The sequence below is a fragment of the Rhinatrema bivittatum genome, chromosome 1, assembly GCF_901001135.1.
Source record: "Rhinatrema bivittatum chromosome 1, aRhiBiv1.1, whole genome shotgun sequence".
NCBI classification, from domain to species: domain Eukaryota; kingdom Metazoa; phylum Chordata; class Amphibia; order Gymnophiona; family Rhinatrematidae; genus Rhinatrema; species Rhinatrema bivittatum.
Genome location: NC_042615.1, coordinates 671,364,317 through 671,379,458, shown reverse-complemented (window position 1 = coordinate 671,379,458; position 15,142 = coordinate 671,364,317).

Genomic DNA, 15,142 nt, shown 5'->3' with positions numbered 1-15,142 from the left:
AACCTGTGTGTGCACCTATAAATGTGTGTATATGGCTGTGTGGTGATCTACCCCATTATTTTATAACCCATAAGTGTAGGTTCTAAAATAAGCATAAATCTACCCTACCACTTTCTTGCATTTAAAAGATACATACAAATAGATATTCAAGTTAGCCAGAAGTTCTGACTTATGCAGCTAAGTGGCAAGGTGTGTGTTGTATGGTAATAGCCTATTTATTGCAATGAGTAGATGTGAATTGGTTATTTACACTTTCGAATAATAGAAGGATAAGGGGGCATTCCATGAAGTTAGCAAGTAGCACATTTAAGACTAATCGAAGGAAGTTCTTTTTCACTCAACGCACAATAAAGCTCTGGAATTTGTTGCCAGAGGATGTGGTTAGTACAGTTATTTATTTATTTATTTATTTATTTATTTAAGGATTTATATACCGGAGGTTCCTGTATAATATACATATCACCCCGGTTTACAATGAACAGTAACTATCGCTTCAAGTTAGCGGTTTACAATGAACATAGTTAATCCAAGAAACAGAAAAAAAACATATATATAACAATGCTAACAATTAATAAATAACAATTAATAAATGAAAATAAATGCAATAACAATTAATAAATAATTAATAAATAAACAACAATAAATATCAATGAAAAATGGCAATAAAAAATGACAATAAATAAAATACAATAGCAGTTGGTAAAATAACATGAGGGTTAATGAGAAAATAACATGGTTAAATAACAAGGTTATGTGAAATATGCTGGGGTAATCGGAAAATTTGTGACTGATTTTCTTCCTGCTCTTGGTTCTACGGGAATGCTTGTTTGAATAACCAAGTCTTAAGTTTCTTTTTGAATGTAGCGTGGCATGGTTCAAGGCGAAGGTCTGGAGGAAGCGAGTTCCAGAGTGAAGGGCCCACTGTGGATAGAGCGCGTTTCCTCAGCGAGGATTTAGCCGGTTGGGTGGTTAGTCTGTTTTGATAAGCTCTTCTGGTCGGTTTTGTAGATGTGTGTAGTTGAATTTGGAATGTTAACTTGAGCGATGCGATGTTGTGCAAAGCTTTATGTATCATCATTAAGGATTTGAATTGGATCCTGAATTTAATCGGGAGCCAGTGGAGATGAAGAAGGATTGGGGTAATATGATCTCTTTTTTTGGCATTTGAGAGGATTCTTGCTGAGGCATTAAGGACCATCTGAAGTGGTTTTGTGGTGCATGCTGGTAGGCCTAGAAGGAGGGAGTTGCAGTAGTCCAGTTTTGGGAGTATGATGGCCTGTAGTACCATGCGGAAGTCTCTGTATAGGAGGAGTGGTTTTAGTTTCTTTAAGGTTTGTAGTTTAAAGAAACATTCTTTTGTAGTGTTATTAATGAATTTGTTGAGGCTGAATCCACTGTCTAGGATGACTCCCAGGTCTTTTATTTGTTGCGAAAAGGTATCTTGGCTTTGGCTAGCATTAAGAGGTGTGGGTGGGACATAGTTTTCCGGTGCTATAATGAGAGTTTCAGTTTTGTTTGTGTTTAGGACTAGGTTGAGGCTGGAGAGAAGATTGTTGATAGTTGACAGACAATTATTCCAGTGTGACATAGCTTTGTGTAGTGAGTCTTCTATAGGGATGAGGATTTGTATGTCATCCGCATATAGAAAGTGAGTTAGCTTGAGGTTGGTGAGTAATTGACAGAGCGGGAGAAGATATATATTGAAGAGAGTCGGGGAGAGGGATGATCCTTGCGGTACTCCCCTTTTGGATTCGATGGCGTGAGACTCTTTGTTATTTATCTTGACCTTGTATGATCTGTTTTCCAAAAATGATTTGAACCAGTTGAATGCTGTTCCTGTAATGCCTATGTCCGTTAGTCGTTGCAGGAGGCACTGGTGGTTTACTGTGTCAAACGCTGATGAGAGATCGAGGAGAGCGAGGAGGCAAGGTTGGCCTTTTTCTAGATTAAAGATAATAGTGTCTGATAGGGTGGCTAATAACGATTCGGTATTCCTAGTCTTACGAAAACCAAATTGGTTTGGGGTGAGGATGTTGTTTTCTTCAAGAAATTCTGTGAGTTGTTTGTTAACAACTTTCTCCATAGTTTTGGCTATCATAGGGAGGTTTGCTATGGGTCTGAAGTTAGCTGGGTCTGAGGTGGGAAGGTTGGGTTTTTTTAAGGAGTGGTTTGAGCATGGCTAACTTGAGTTGGTTAGGTACATGGCCTTGGGTGAGCGAGCAGTTGATGATGTCTGTGACAGGTTTGGCTATGGTGTTGATGATCAGACTCAGGGTATTTGATGGAATATGGTCTGATGGGTGAGAGGATGGTTTAATCTTCTTGAGGATATTCTCTATTTCTAGTGTGGAAGTGGGCTCGAACTTGTCGAGCACTGTTGGGGTTGTGTTGGGTTGTAAAGTGGTTGAGTGCGATGGTTGTTGCGTGTGTGAAGGCGGAGATTGCTGGACGATAGAGTGATAGGTTTGTTGATTTGTTGCGTGCAATGATTGTTGAACGGTTGAGTGTGATGATTGTTGCTTGTGGTTTGGAAGTGTAGCTGTTCCCTTGAGGGGGGCTAGTAGTGCCGTGATTTTGTTGTCGAAGAAGTCGGCTAGTTCATTTGCTTTGTTGAGAGCTTGATCATCTGGAATGGAGGGTGCAGGGGGTTTTGTGAGAGTTGAAACATATGAGAAAAGTGCCCTTGAGTCAAAGACGAGGTGATGGATTTTTTTGGAGTAGAATTCTCTTTTGGCTTTGTTGATGTCGTTTGTGTATGAGTTGAGGCACGCTTTGTAGATGAGGAGGGTGGTTGAAGATGGGTTTTTTCTCCAATTTTGTTCCTTGCATCTCAGTTCTTGTTTACGTTTTTTCAGCTCCTGGGTGAACCAGGGTTTCCTGTTGTCTTTGTTAGGGTTGATATATTTAGTCGTCATGGGGCACATTTGGTCTGCAACCTTTTTGGTGATGCTGGTCCATGATGAAGTTGCAGAGTTGGCGTCTGAGAGGTCCAGGTGCACTAGTTCCTTGGCCAGGTGTTCGCTTAGTTGGTCGCCAGAACACTGTTTCCTGACGGATATAGTTATTGATTGTGTGGATTTCGGAGGGAGCTCTTTTATTTCTAATACCGAAGATATGATACAATGGTCTGTCCACGGTACCGGAAGGCAAGTTGGGATGGTGTGTGTTGCGATTCCCTCGTTTATGAAGACGAGGTCCAACGTATGACCTACTTTATGGGTTGGTTCTGTCACAATCTGTCTGAAGCCCATGTTGCTGAGAGAGGCGAGAAGAGTTTTACAGTTGGTGGAGTGAGGTTGTACATCTATGTGCAAGTTAAAATCTCCCAGGAGGATGGCGGGTTTTCCGGAGTTTAGGTGTTTTGCTGTGAGTTCTATTATTGATGAAGGGTCTGTTTCCAGTGCTCCAGGCGGGGCATAAATTAGACCGATTGTCAGGTGTTTCGAGTTGAAGAGCGCAAATTCAATATTTGATATGATATTAGAAGTCTGCAATATCAGACCTAGTGTTTTTTTAGCTGCTAGGAGGAGTCCACCTCCTCTTTTTTTGGGCCTGGGTATAGAGAGAAGATCGTATGCCTGGATGGGAAGCTGATTTATTAGAGCAGTGTCGGTGGGTTTTAACCAAGTTTCTGTGATGGCACAGATGTCAGGTTTTGCGTCAGATAGTAAGTCATTGAGTATATGACTCTTCTTAGAGATGGATTGTGCGTTGACAAGCGTGAGAGAGAAGAGAGCCAGCCCAAGAAATTGGGTGATCGGTGTCAGTAGGATAGGTCTAAGTCTCTGCTGACGGTTATGATGGGGAGGAGTGGGGGGCTTGGGTGCTCTCAAGTTGTAGTTGTGGATGATGGGAATAGTGAAGATTCCCATGTTAAATGTGAGAAGGTGGAGGTGGCTGAAGTCTGAGTGACTGAAGTTGTCGTTGCGTTCCGAGGATTGCTGAGCGAATGCAGTCGTAGTAGTCGGAAAAATGCTGGGCGAATGCAGTCAGAAGAATGCTGGGCAAATGCAGTCAGAAGAATGCTGGGTGAATGCAGTCGGAAGAATGCTGGGCGAATGCAGTCGGAAGAATGCTGGGCGAATGCAGTCGGAGGAATGCTGGGCGAATGCAGTCAGAAGAATGCTGGGCGAATGCAGTCGGAGGAATGCTGGGAGAATGCAGTCAGAAGAATGCTGGGCGAATGCAGTCGGAGGAATGCTGGGCGAATGCAGTCAGAAGAATGCTGGGCGAATGCAGTCGGAGGAATGCTGGGCGAATGCAGTCAGAAGAATGCTGGGCGAATGCAGTCGGAAGAATGCTGGGCGAATGCAGTCGGAAGAATGCTGGGCGAATGCAGTCGGAAGAATGCTGGGCGAATGCAGTCGGAGGAATGCTGGGCGAATGTAGTCGGAGGAATGCTGGGCGAATGCAGTCGGAAGAATGCTGGGCGAATGCAGTCGGAAGAATGCTGGGCGAATGCAGTCGGAGGAATGCTGGGCGAATGCAGTCAGAAGAATGCTGGGCGAATGCAGTCGGAGGAATGCTGTGCGAATGCAGTCAGAAGAATGCTGGGCGAATGCAGTCGTTGCCGTCTGAAGAATGCTGGTTGGTATCTGTACGAGTGAGCGTGAGGGTTTGGAGATGGAGCAGTTTCCAGATGTTTGCGGATCCTGTATTGTATGTTTGCAGGTTAGCTCTGCTCTTCGGGTCTGCACGAAGGGGCGCACAAAGGGGCGGGCCCCTTTGTCGCGCTCCTTCGACGCGCGACGTCCGACGCACGACGCCGGTCGGGAGAGCCCTGAATTTAAGGGCTCTTACCTGGAGGCTGGATGCAGATTCGTGGCGTCACTTCCTTTTTTTAAATTTAGTGTTTGGCGCTGCTTCTGACTTCTGGCTTCCGATGGGTCGGGTGCCGGCTGAGGTCCCACGTGTTCGGTGCGCTGCAGGCGGAGATTAAGGCCGCGGTCGGGTCGGCGGGGCTTGGTTCCCTCATGGGGCGGCGCCGACTCGGAGGACGTAGAGAGCGGCTCGGGAGGTAAGGCAGCGGGCAGTAGACGCCGGCAAAAGGATCGCCGGTCGGGAGAGCCCTGAATTTAAGGGCTCTTACCTGGAGGCTGGATGCAGATTCGTGGCATCACTTCCTTTTTTTAAATTTAGTGTTTGGCGCTGCTTCTGACTTCTGGCTTCCAATGGGTCGGGTGCCGGCTGAGGTCCCACGTGTTCGGTGCGCTGCAGGCGGAGATTAGGCCGCGGTCGGGTCGGCGGGGCTTGGTTCCCTCACGGGGCGGCGCCGACTCGGAGGACGTAGAGAGTGGCTCGGGAGGTAAGGCAGCGGGCAGTAGACGCCGGCAAAAGGCGTAGCTGGGTTCAAAAAAGATTAGGATAAGTTCTTGGAAGAGAAGTCCATTAATGGCTATTAATCAAATTTACTTAGGGAACAGCCACTGCTATTAATTGCATCAGTAGCATGTGATCTTCTTAGTGTTTGGATAATTGCCAGATTCTTGTGGGCTGGTTTGGCCTCTGTTGGAAACAGGATGCTGGGCTTGATGGACCCTTGGTCTGACCCAGCATGGCAATTTCTTATGTTCTTATGTTCTTAAGTGCGCTATCTTAGCACTTTGCATAGGTATTACCGCAGAGTGTGATAACTTTTTTACACTTTGTGGTAAGTACCACAATTGTTGTAATTTCTACCTACAACCACTGGAGGGAGAGAGAGAGAGTGAGAGAGAGAGAGAGAGAACCTAGCTATAAGGCTCATCTAGTACTTAGGTATTTATACCTCTAGATGGGTATATGTGTATATTTTTTTTAATTTATATGTATTAAATTTAATTATATAAAAGCAAATTTGTTGCATACAGAAAAAAGATGCATGGAATATGTTTTACATTAAAAAGAAAAGAAAAACACTGAATAGGCAAATAAAAGTATCATATTCACATCTCCATAAAGAAAAACACGTGAGAAGATGAACTGGTATGTTTTAGGAGAATATACGAAATAACACAACAAATGGTCCGATTGAATGAGACACATTCTTGCATGTGAGTTGAGGATCTTGCAGGTGTTTAAAATTTAAAATGTGATCCTTATTTGTGCCCCTGATTCATGTGGCAGGATTTGGAAAATCTGGAACAAAGAAAAGAATTAATTTCTTATAATTTGTCCAGAGAAGAATGGGATGCTGTTCAGGAGTTGAGGGAGGATGACTCTATTATGATTGTAGCTGCAGACAAGGGGGGAGGGGTTGTTGTAATGGATTTATGTGCCTATATCAGGAAGTTTTGAAACAGCTTAGTGATTCTCAGTTTTATACTGAGATAGATGAGAGATTAGCTCAATCAGTAAATGGGCGAGTGAAAGAATTGCTTGAGTTGGCCATGAAGGATAATGTTATTACTCATAAGGAATATCAATATCTTAATGTAATACATCCAAAAAAGGCTTATTTTTACATTTTACCTAAAATTCATAAGACTTTGGTGAATCCTCCTGGGAGACCCATTGTCGCAGGCATTGGTACGATTCTGGAACCCCTTGCTATAATTATTGATTACTATCTTCAACCGTTTGTTGTTAAGATTACATCATATATTAAGGATTCAATGGATTTTATCAATCAGTTGTCTACTCTCCCTGTGGTTTCTGAAGACTGGATATTAGTAACAGCAGATATTGCCTCATTATATGCAAATATCCCTCAAATGGAGGCATTTCAAGTTATCAAGACTGAACTTATGAAATTGGATATTTCAATGAGGAGGTTACAATTTTTGTTACAAGTAACTGAAATTGTTTTGACATGTAATATTTTTTGTTTTGATACTAGAATGTACTTGCAGATTAAAGGAATTCTAATGGGGTCACCGGTAGCACCAAGTACAGCTTGTTTATACGTATCATCTTTTGAAGAAAAAATGATTTATGGATCTGAGTGGTTTTCCTATATCATTACCTGGAAACGTTTTATTGATGATGTGTTTTTTGTTTGGCAGGGATCTATTGAAGTTCTTCAATTATTTTTGGAAGAGTTAATTTTTTTTATATGATTGTATATGTACAACATGATAGATTGGTTACTACTGTATATCGAAAGACCACTGATAGAAACATTCTACTTCACTTTAAGAGTTTCCATCCTAAACAATTACGGGAGGATATCCCGATTGGTCAATTTCTGAGATACAGAAGATTATGTACATCAGTTATGAAATATAAAATTCAGTCTCAGAAATTAAGAGATCGGTTTATATCTCATGGTTACAAGCCATCAATTGTGAAGAAAGCATATAAAAGAGCATTATATGCGAATAGGGACAATCTCCTTATACAATATGAGAAACAAGCCCCTTCAAGAATTGTTCATGCGATCCCGTATTCGTCTAGGACTAAGGACATTAAAAACAGTATCTTAAGACATTGGCAGATGTTATCCTCTATCCTCACATTTGGTGAAAAGCCTATTTTTGCAGTTAAGAAACGTCAGAATTTGGGGGGATATTTGAAATATCAGAGATTGAAGGAATGGGCGGATCAAGATTGTGGTCAAACATTTTGTGGTGCATGCTCTGTGTGTAAACATGTCTTGGTAATTAAAGAATTTCAGTACTCTAGTTTAAAATATCCATATTGGTTACCTGGTCCTTTTTCGTGCGATTCGAGTGGGGTCGTTTATACAATTGTATGTCCATGTGGTCTGGTATATATTGGCCAAATGAGTAGAATGATTCGATCTCGCATTATAGAACATAGAAGTTGCATTAAATCTTTGAGGGCTAATGCGCCTTTAGTTGAACATTGGGTGGAACAGGCTCACACAATAGATGACATTAAATTTTTGTTTTGAAGAGATTATGTTTACTGAATGGAGGTGATTTGTCGGTATCGCTAAGATGACTTGAACAGCGATTTATTTTTAAATGGGGTACGGTGGCTCTGGGTGGACTGAATGGTCTGATTGAATGGGACGCGTTCTTGCATGTGAGTTGAGAATCTTGCAGGTGTTTAAAATTTAAAATGTGATCCTTATTTGTGCCCCTGATTCATGTGCCATTGATTGATTAAGATATATAAGCCGGAGGATATGGAGTTACGTTATTACGTTTGTTTGACATGTGACATCCGTTGGTTTTGGTGAAGGTAGGAAATTGTGAGTTGGTTGTTTTGTCTAAGTTTAGGTCAGTTTTGACCTTGAGCTGCCTGTTTATGTATTGCGATGTATTCTTGTTGAGTTTTATTTTTGATATATTGTTTTTCAAATTTTAGAGATCGGAATTATAAGCTGAAAAACAATATTTGAAATTGGAATGTGTGGTGATATTAAATTAGATTGGATATTTGACAATCCTTTTTGAGTAAGTGAGTTTTGTGAAGGTTAGTAGATAATTACTTCTTAATGGGTTGATAAATATATGGTGGGTTATAAATTATGAAGTTTAGATATGTAATGTTATGTCTTTTTGGCAGAAGTGGAAAAACGGTATTTGTTATACTGATGAGTCCCTGATGAAGCCCCGGTGGCGGTGAAACAAGGATCCTGTGTTGGACGAAGTGTATGCATTGAAGGACAGGACGGATTTAGTCCCTGTGAATAGAGATGGGACGGATTTAACACCATGTGAATAGAGACGGGATGTGTAGATTAACAAAAGTTTTATTTTCTGAAGAATTTATATAAAAAATACCTGTGTGTATTGGGGTAATTTCATTGTGTGTTGCAAAGATATTTTGATAAGAACAAACATATTGAAGTATAATAGTACACATTATGTGGGAGGTTTATATCAATATAATAATGATTTGATATGTATTCAACTCATATTTAAACATGATGTATTGGAATATGTATTGTGTCACATAGGGGCGGATTTTCAGAGCCCTGCTCGCCTAAATCCGCCCAAAACCAGGCGGATTTAGGCGAGCAGGGCCCTGCGCGCCGGTAAGCCTATTTTACATAGGCCTACCGGCGCGCGCAGAGCCCCGGGACTCGCGTAAGTCCCGGGGTTTTCGGAGGGGGCGTGTCGGGGGGCGTGTCGGGGGCGGGCCCGAACCGCGCGGCCTCGGAGGGAACGGGGGTAGGCTGCGCGGCTCGGCACGTGCCGGCTATACAAAATCGATAGCCTTGCGCGCGCCGATCCAGGTTTTTAGCAGATACGCGCGGCTCCGCGCGTATCTACTAAAATCCAGCGTACTTTTGTTTGCGCCTGGAGCGCAAACAAAAGTAGGCCTATTCGCGGAGTATGAAAATCCGCCCCATAGTTTTCAGATGTCAATATTTTAATGGTATGAATGAAGTGAGTGGATGTTGATTAGTTAGTTTTAAAATTGTTTAGTGAGGGTTGTGTTTTTATATTTTTGTTACATTAATAAAAATATTTTTTGCATGAGTATATTGTAGTTAAAAAAGATTCTCTTATTGTGTAGATTATTATCCTACTGAGAGCCAGCAGATACTGTTGGCATTCTTCTGGATTCTAAAAACGACCCTAGTTGTCAAGGGAAAAGAAAGCAAAACAATTTTCATGATCCTTAACAATACACCTACAAGGATAGCATAAAACAAAGGAATAATCCATAGAGGTAACTTTGGATTTTAAATCAATAATGTTTTTCTGCCGCTCCTGCATGGGCCGTGCAAAATCAGGAAATATACAAATTGTCTGACTCAGAAAAAATGAAGATAGATGTTTAAAAAATCTTCTAATTACATTACTAGCATCTTTCTCATAAATGAAAGAAACTAACAAAGTAGAGTACTCAACTATCTGAAACTCTAAACTTTCTAAAAATTCTGATAGACTATCAGCAATTTTGAAGGAAACATGGTGAGGGCTCGAGCACTCGCTCCACAGTTGGTAGAAAGAAAACAGGTTTATTAATAGAATAATTTTTTCCAGAATCAAACCACAATGGGATAGATTTTAAAAGGTGCACGCACACATCCATGTGCGTACACTTCCCGGCATGCAGACATGAACACCCCCCCCCCCCCAATTTTATAACATGCGCACACAATGATGCGTGCATGTTACAAGATCCCATGGCCACACGGGTGTGCACAGGGGGGGAGGGAGGATTTTAGTAAGTTACGCACAGTGACGCAATCGGGTCTTCCCCTATTCCCTCCCAGTCTGCTTCAACTTGGAGGGAACTTCCCTTCCTCCTTCTCCCCACCCCTTAACCCCATTGATGGAATTTACATTTTTTTTGTTTTAATGCTTACTGCTCCCTTGGAACAGAAGCAACTTGTGTGCACCAGCCAATTACTGGGACAGCAGCTGATGGGCCCAGCAATTATGCATATATTGCCATTTATGTGCATGGCTCGGCCCTTTAGAAATGCACGCAGCATTCGCAGTACCCGGGCACACGTGTAAATGCAATATTTGCACGCATGGCCAATTTAAAATTTGGCCGAAAATGTCTAGGAAGTATTTATTGAGCATAGTAAGTGGTGTCTCTCCAAATACTTTAGGAAAATTAAGAAATCTTAAATTTAAATGTCTGGCTTGATTTTCCAAATATTCCACATGCCAAGACAAAATATTTGTGTCCTTGGATACTGATGCATTGAAGACTTGCAAGTCCTTGATCTTGTTTTTAGTATTAGCCAACTTTCCTTGAATATCCACAAATTAGGAATCACATTTAATCTTTGGATACTCAAATTTGGAGTTTAAAGGTCAATTTTATAGTTAGAAACCTTAAGGGATCTGCCAAGGCCCTCTTAAAGATCCCAAATAATGTCCAATGTTACCACTGTTGGCTTGTTAGACAAAGAAGAAGAAGACACACCAGAGGAGGGCTGCAAAATCAGCCCTAGACTGCCCATTGACAGCGACACAAATGATGGCAAAGGCTCTACCTGAGCCAAAATCAGTGAAGAAGACAATTATGCCGCAAATCTCTCCCCACTGGCTTCATCGGGCAAGATCAATGGTAACAACTGCTCGGGTATCACTCCACCTAGAGCCCCCATCAACAGAAGTGTCACCAAGACGTCTTTAGTGTGCACCTCCAATGTGGGTGGAACAGCAGATCTCTCTGTAGGAGGAAGCTGAAGATCCTCAGGATTGAGCAATACCTCTCCTTGTAGGTCAAGTGCTCCCTCACCCATACTCAGAAAGGAGCCTTCAGTCCCAACTAGTGCTGGTCTAGTGGGCATATAAGATTAAATAAGCTGCTGCATGGGAATGGGAGTATTGGGTGGCTTTTATACTACATATATGCTAATATTTTCATGTATAACATTTTGAAAATTCACCTTTAAGCTTTTTTCCATGGTCACAGAATTGGAGAGAAGACTTGGTGAATCAGACCCTTAATCTGTCTTATCTGTATTTTTCCATCAGTTCTCTATGCATAATTAATTACCTTATTCTTCAACTATTATGGTTATTACATGTATTTATTGCATTCCACCAACATCCCAATGTGATTCTTAATTAGGGATGTGAATCGTTTTAGGACGATTAAAATTATCGTCCGATAATTTTAATATCGTCTTAAACCGTTATGGAACACAATACAATACAGATTCTAACGATTTATCGTTATAAATCGTTAGAATCGTGAGCCGGCACACTAAAACCCCCTAAAACCCACCCCCGACCCTTTAAATTAAATCCCCCACCCTCCCGAACCCCCCCCCAAATAACTTAAATAACCTGCGGGTCCAGCGGCGGTCCGGAACGGCAGCGGTCCGGAACGGGCTCCTGCTCCTGCATCTTGTCGTCTTCGGCCGGCGCCATTTTCCAAAATGGCGCCGAAAAATGGCGGCGGCCATAGACGAAAAAGATTGGACAGCAGGAGGTCCTTCCGGACCCCCGCTGGACTTTTGGCAAGTCTCGTGGGGGTCAGGAGGCCCCCCACAAGCTGGCCAAAAGTTCCTGGAGGTCCAGCGGGGGTCAGGGAGCGATTTCCCGCCGCGAATCGTTTTCGTACGGAAAATGGCGCCGGCAGGAGATCGACTGCAGGAGGTCGTTCAGCGAGGGTTCCGGCGCCTCGCTGAACGACCTCCTGCAGTCGATCTCCTGCCGGCGCCATTTTCCGTACGAAAACGATTCGCGGCGGGAAATCACTCCCTGACCCCCGCTGGACCTCCAGGAACTTTTGGCCAGCTTGTGGGGGGCCTCCTGACCCCCACGAGACTTGCCAAAAGTCCAGCGGGGGTCCGGAAGGACCTCCTGCTGTCCAATCTTTTTCGTCTATGGCCGCCGCCATTTTTCGGCGCCATTTTGGAAAATGGCGCCGGCCGAAGACGACAAGATGCAGGAGCAGGAGCCCGTTCCGGACCGCTGCCGTTCCGGACCGCCGCTGGACCCGCAGGTTATTTAAGTTATTTGGGGGTGGGGGATTTAATTTAAAGGGTCGGGGGTGGGTTTTAAGGGGTTTTAATGTGCCGGTTTTTCGATTTTTCGATTTTTCGATTTTTTAACGATTTTTCACGATTTTTCACGATATTTTACCCCCCCAAACGGCAACAATACGATTCCCTCCCCCTCCCAGCCGAAATCGATCGTTAAGACGATCGAGGACACGATTCACATCCCTATTCTTAATATTAATTAAACTAAATAAAATACATTATAACTTGAAAAAGCCTAATATAAAATACTAAAATAAACACTAATTATACAACCAAATAAATAAATCCCTAAGGCCCTGCTTCAATAAGGCAAACTTGATAGAACTTGATAGATATCTAACTCTTGGGGGATGGTAAAATCACCAGCATGATTTCCTGCCTGCCAGCAGCCACATTAAAAATGGAAGAGCCCTTCTGACTGAGAGAGAGAATTTGTGTATGAGAGAAAGTGTTAATGAGAGAGAAAGAACATGTGTGAGTGAGAAAGGGAGTCTGTGTGTGAGCATAAGCCTGTATATGGGCATGTGGGTTTATGAGACTGTGTGTGTGAATAAGCAAATGTAAGTGAGAGAGAGGAAGCGTGTATGAAAGAGAGCATGTGTGTATTGATCATTTACCGCAGGGCTGCCATACTCCTGGAGTTCAAAGGATCATTATCTGTGTTCTTCACGCACACAGAGAGTTCAATTCCGGAATCTATGCTCTGGGGCAGAAGACCAGTCCCTCTGTAATAACTCACAACCTCTTGTCTTAATGAATAATCTTTATTAGTAAAATCCAGGAAATGAAGATATATAATTAATCTTTCTTAGAAGCAGCGTAGTGCATCTAACAGCAAAGTACTACCTAGCCTGTTCTGCTCTCTCGCTTCTCCTTCCCTAATACAATATACATTAAATACATTAGGGGTCATTAGGGGTGTGCATTCGTTCCCTACGAATTGGGAATCCGCAACGTATAGGGCCTTATTCGTTGTATTCATGGGGAAATGAAACTTATCGCGATTCCCCATGAATAAAACGAATCTCGACGAATAATTTGGCTGCCTAAAGGACCCAATTTAAACAAACCCCCCACCATCCTACCCCCCCAAGACTTACCAAAACTCCCTGGTGGTCCAGCGGGGGGTCCGGGAGCCATCCCCTGCACTCACACTCTCGGCTGCCGGTTTTAAAATGGCAACGATAGCCTTTGATCTACTATTTATTTATTTTATTTATTTAAAATTTTTATATACCGGCATTCATGTTGCAAACACATCATGCCGGTTTACATATAACAGGGGTGTACAGTAAACAATTCAATAACCTATTTGTGTAGAAGGAAGCAGTTACAAATAACAAGGTAATAGAACTGGGAGGAGAGAAGAAAAGAAAGAGAATAACATTAGGTATAGGTATTTACATTAGTAATAACATTTTTACATGTGGAAGTGGTAGAATCTGGCTGAATAGAATTAATCGGTGTCCGGGAAAGCTTTTTTAAACAGCCAGGTCTTAAGTCTCTTCCTGAAGGTTGGGAGGCTGGGCTCCTGTCTAAGGTCCGGTGGGATGGAGTTCCATAGAAGGGGGCCGGCTGTTGAAAAGGCCCGATCTCTCAAGGTAATGTGTTTGGTAGTTTTGGCTGGGGGCACTTGAAGAGATCCTCTGAGTGTGTCTCTTGTTGGTCTGGAGGAGTTATAAATTTGGAATGGGACTTGTAAGTCGAGTGGGGTGTGTTGATGGATGGTTTTGTATATTATGGAAAGAGATTTGTAGAGGATTCTAAAGTGAACAGGCAACCAGTGGAGATCTTTTAGGATTGGAGATATATGGTCCCTCCTCCTGGAGTTTGTCAGTAATCTTGCCGCAGCGTTTTGTAACATCTGGAGGGGTCTAGTATAGGAGGAAGGTAGGCCCTTCTATGTCACAGGGGCTACCGATGCCATTGGTCAGCCCCTGTCACATGGCCATCAGCGCCATCTTGTGCTCCTACCATGTGACAGGGGCTGACCAATGGCACCGGTAGCCCTTGTGACATAATAGGGGCAAAGGCTATCAGTGCCATTTTGATTACTGGCAGCCGATGGCCTGAGTGCAGAAGATCGCTCCCGGACCCCCTCTAGACCACCAGGGACTTTTGGCAAGTCTTGGGGGACCCTCCTGACCCCCACAATACTTTCCAAAAGTCCAGCGGGGGTCTGGGAGCGACCTCCTGCACTCCATAGCCTTTGCCAGTATTCAAAATGGCTATCGATATCCTTTGCCAGTAATCAAAATGGCGCCGATAGTCTTTGCCCTTACTACATCACAGGGGCTACCGGTGCCATTGGTCAGCCCCTGTCACATGGTAGGAGCACAAGATGGTGCAGATGGCCATGTGACAGGGGCTGACCACTGGCACCGGTAGCCCCTGTGACATAGTAGGTCAAAGGCTATTGGCACCATTTTGAAACTGGCACCGAGGGTGTGAGTGCAGGGGATGGCTCCCGGATCCCCTGCTGGACCACCATGGAGTTTTGGTAAGTCTTGAGGGTGGGGTCAGGAGGGTGGGGGGTTGTAGTTAATTTAATTTTAGCGGGGAAACAAATAGGAATCAACGTATCAACATATTGGGGCGCCATACGGCCGAATGCAACGTATCTGCCCCCTGACAAATCCGAATCCCAAATGCAATGTATGGCGTCCCTCTACACATCCCTAATATACATGTATGGCTGACAGTGTTTTTTTCTTTTTTTTTTCCTCTTTTGTTTTTGGGATGGCTCCCTTATTTGGAGTGGAGAATTACTCAACCTTTACCTAAACT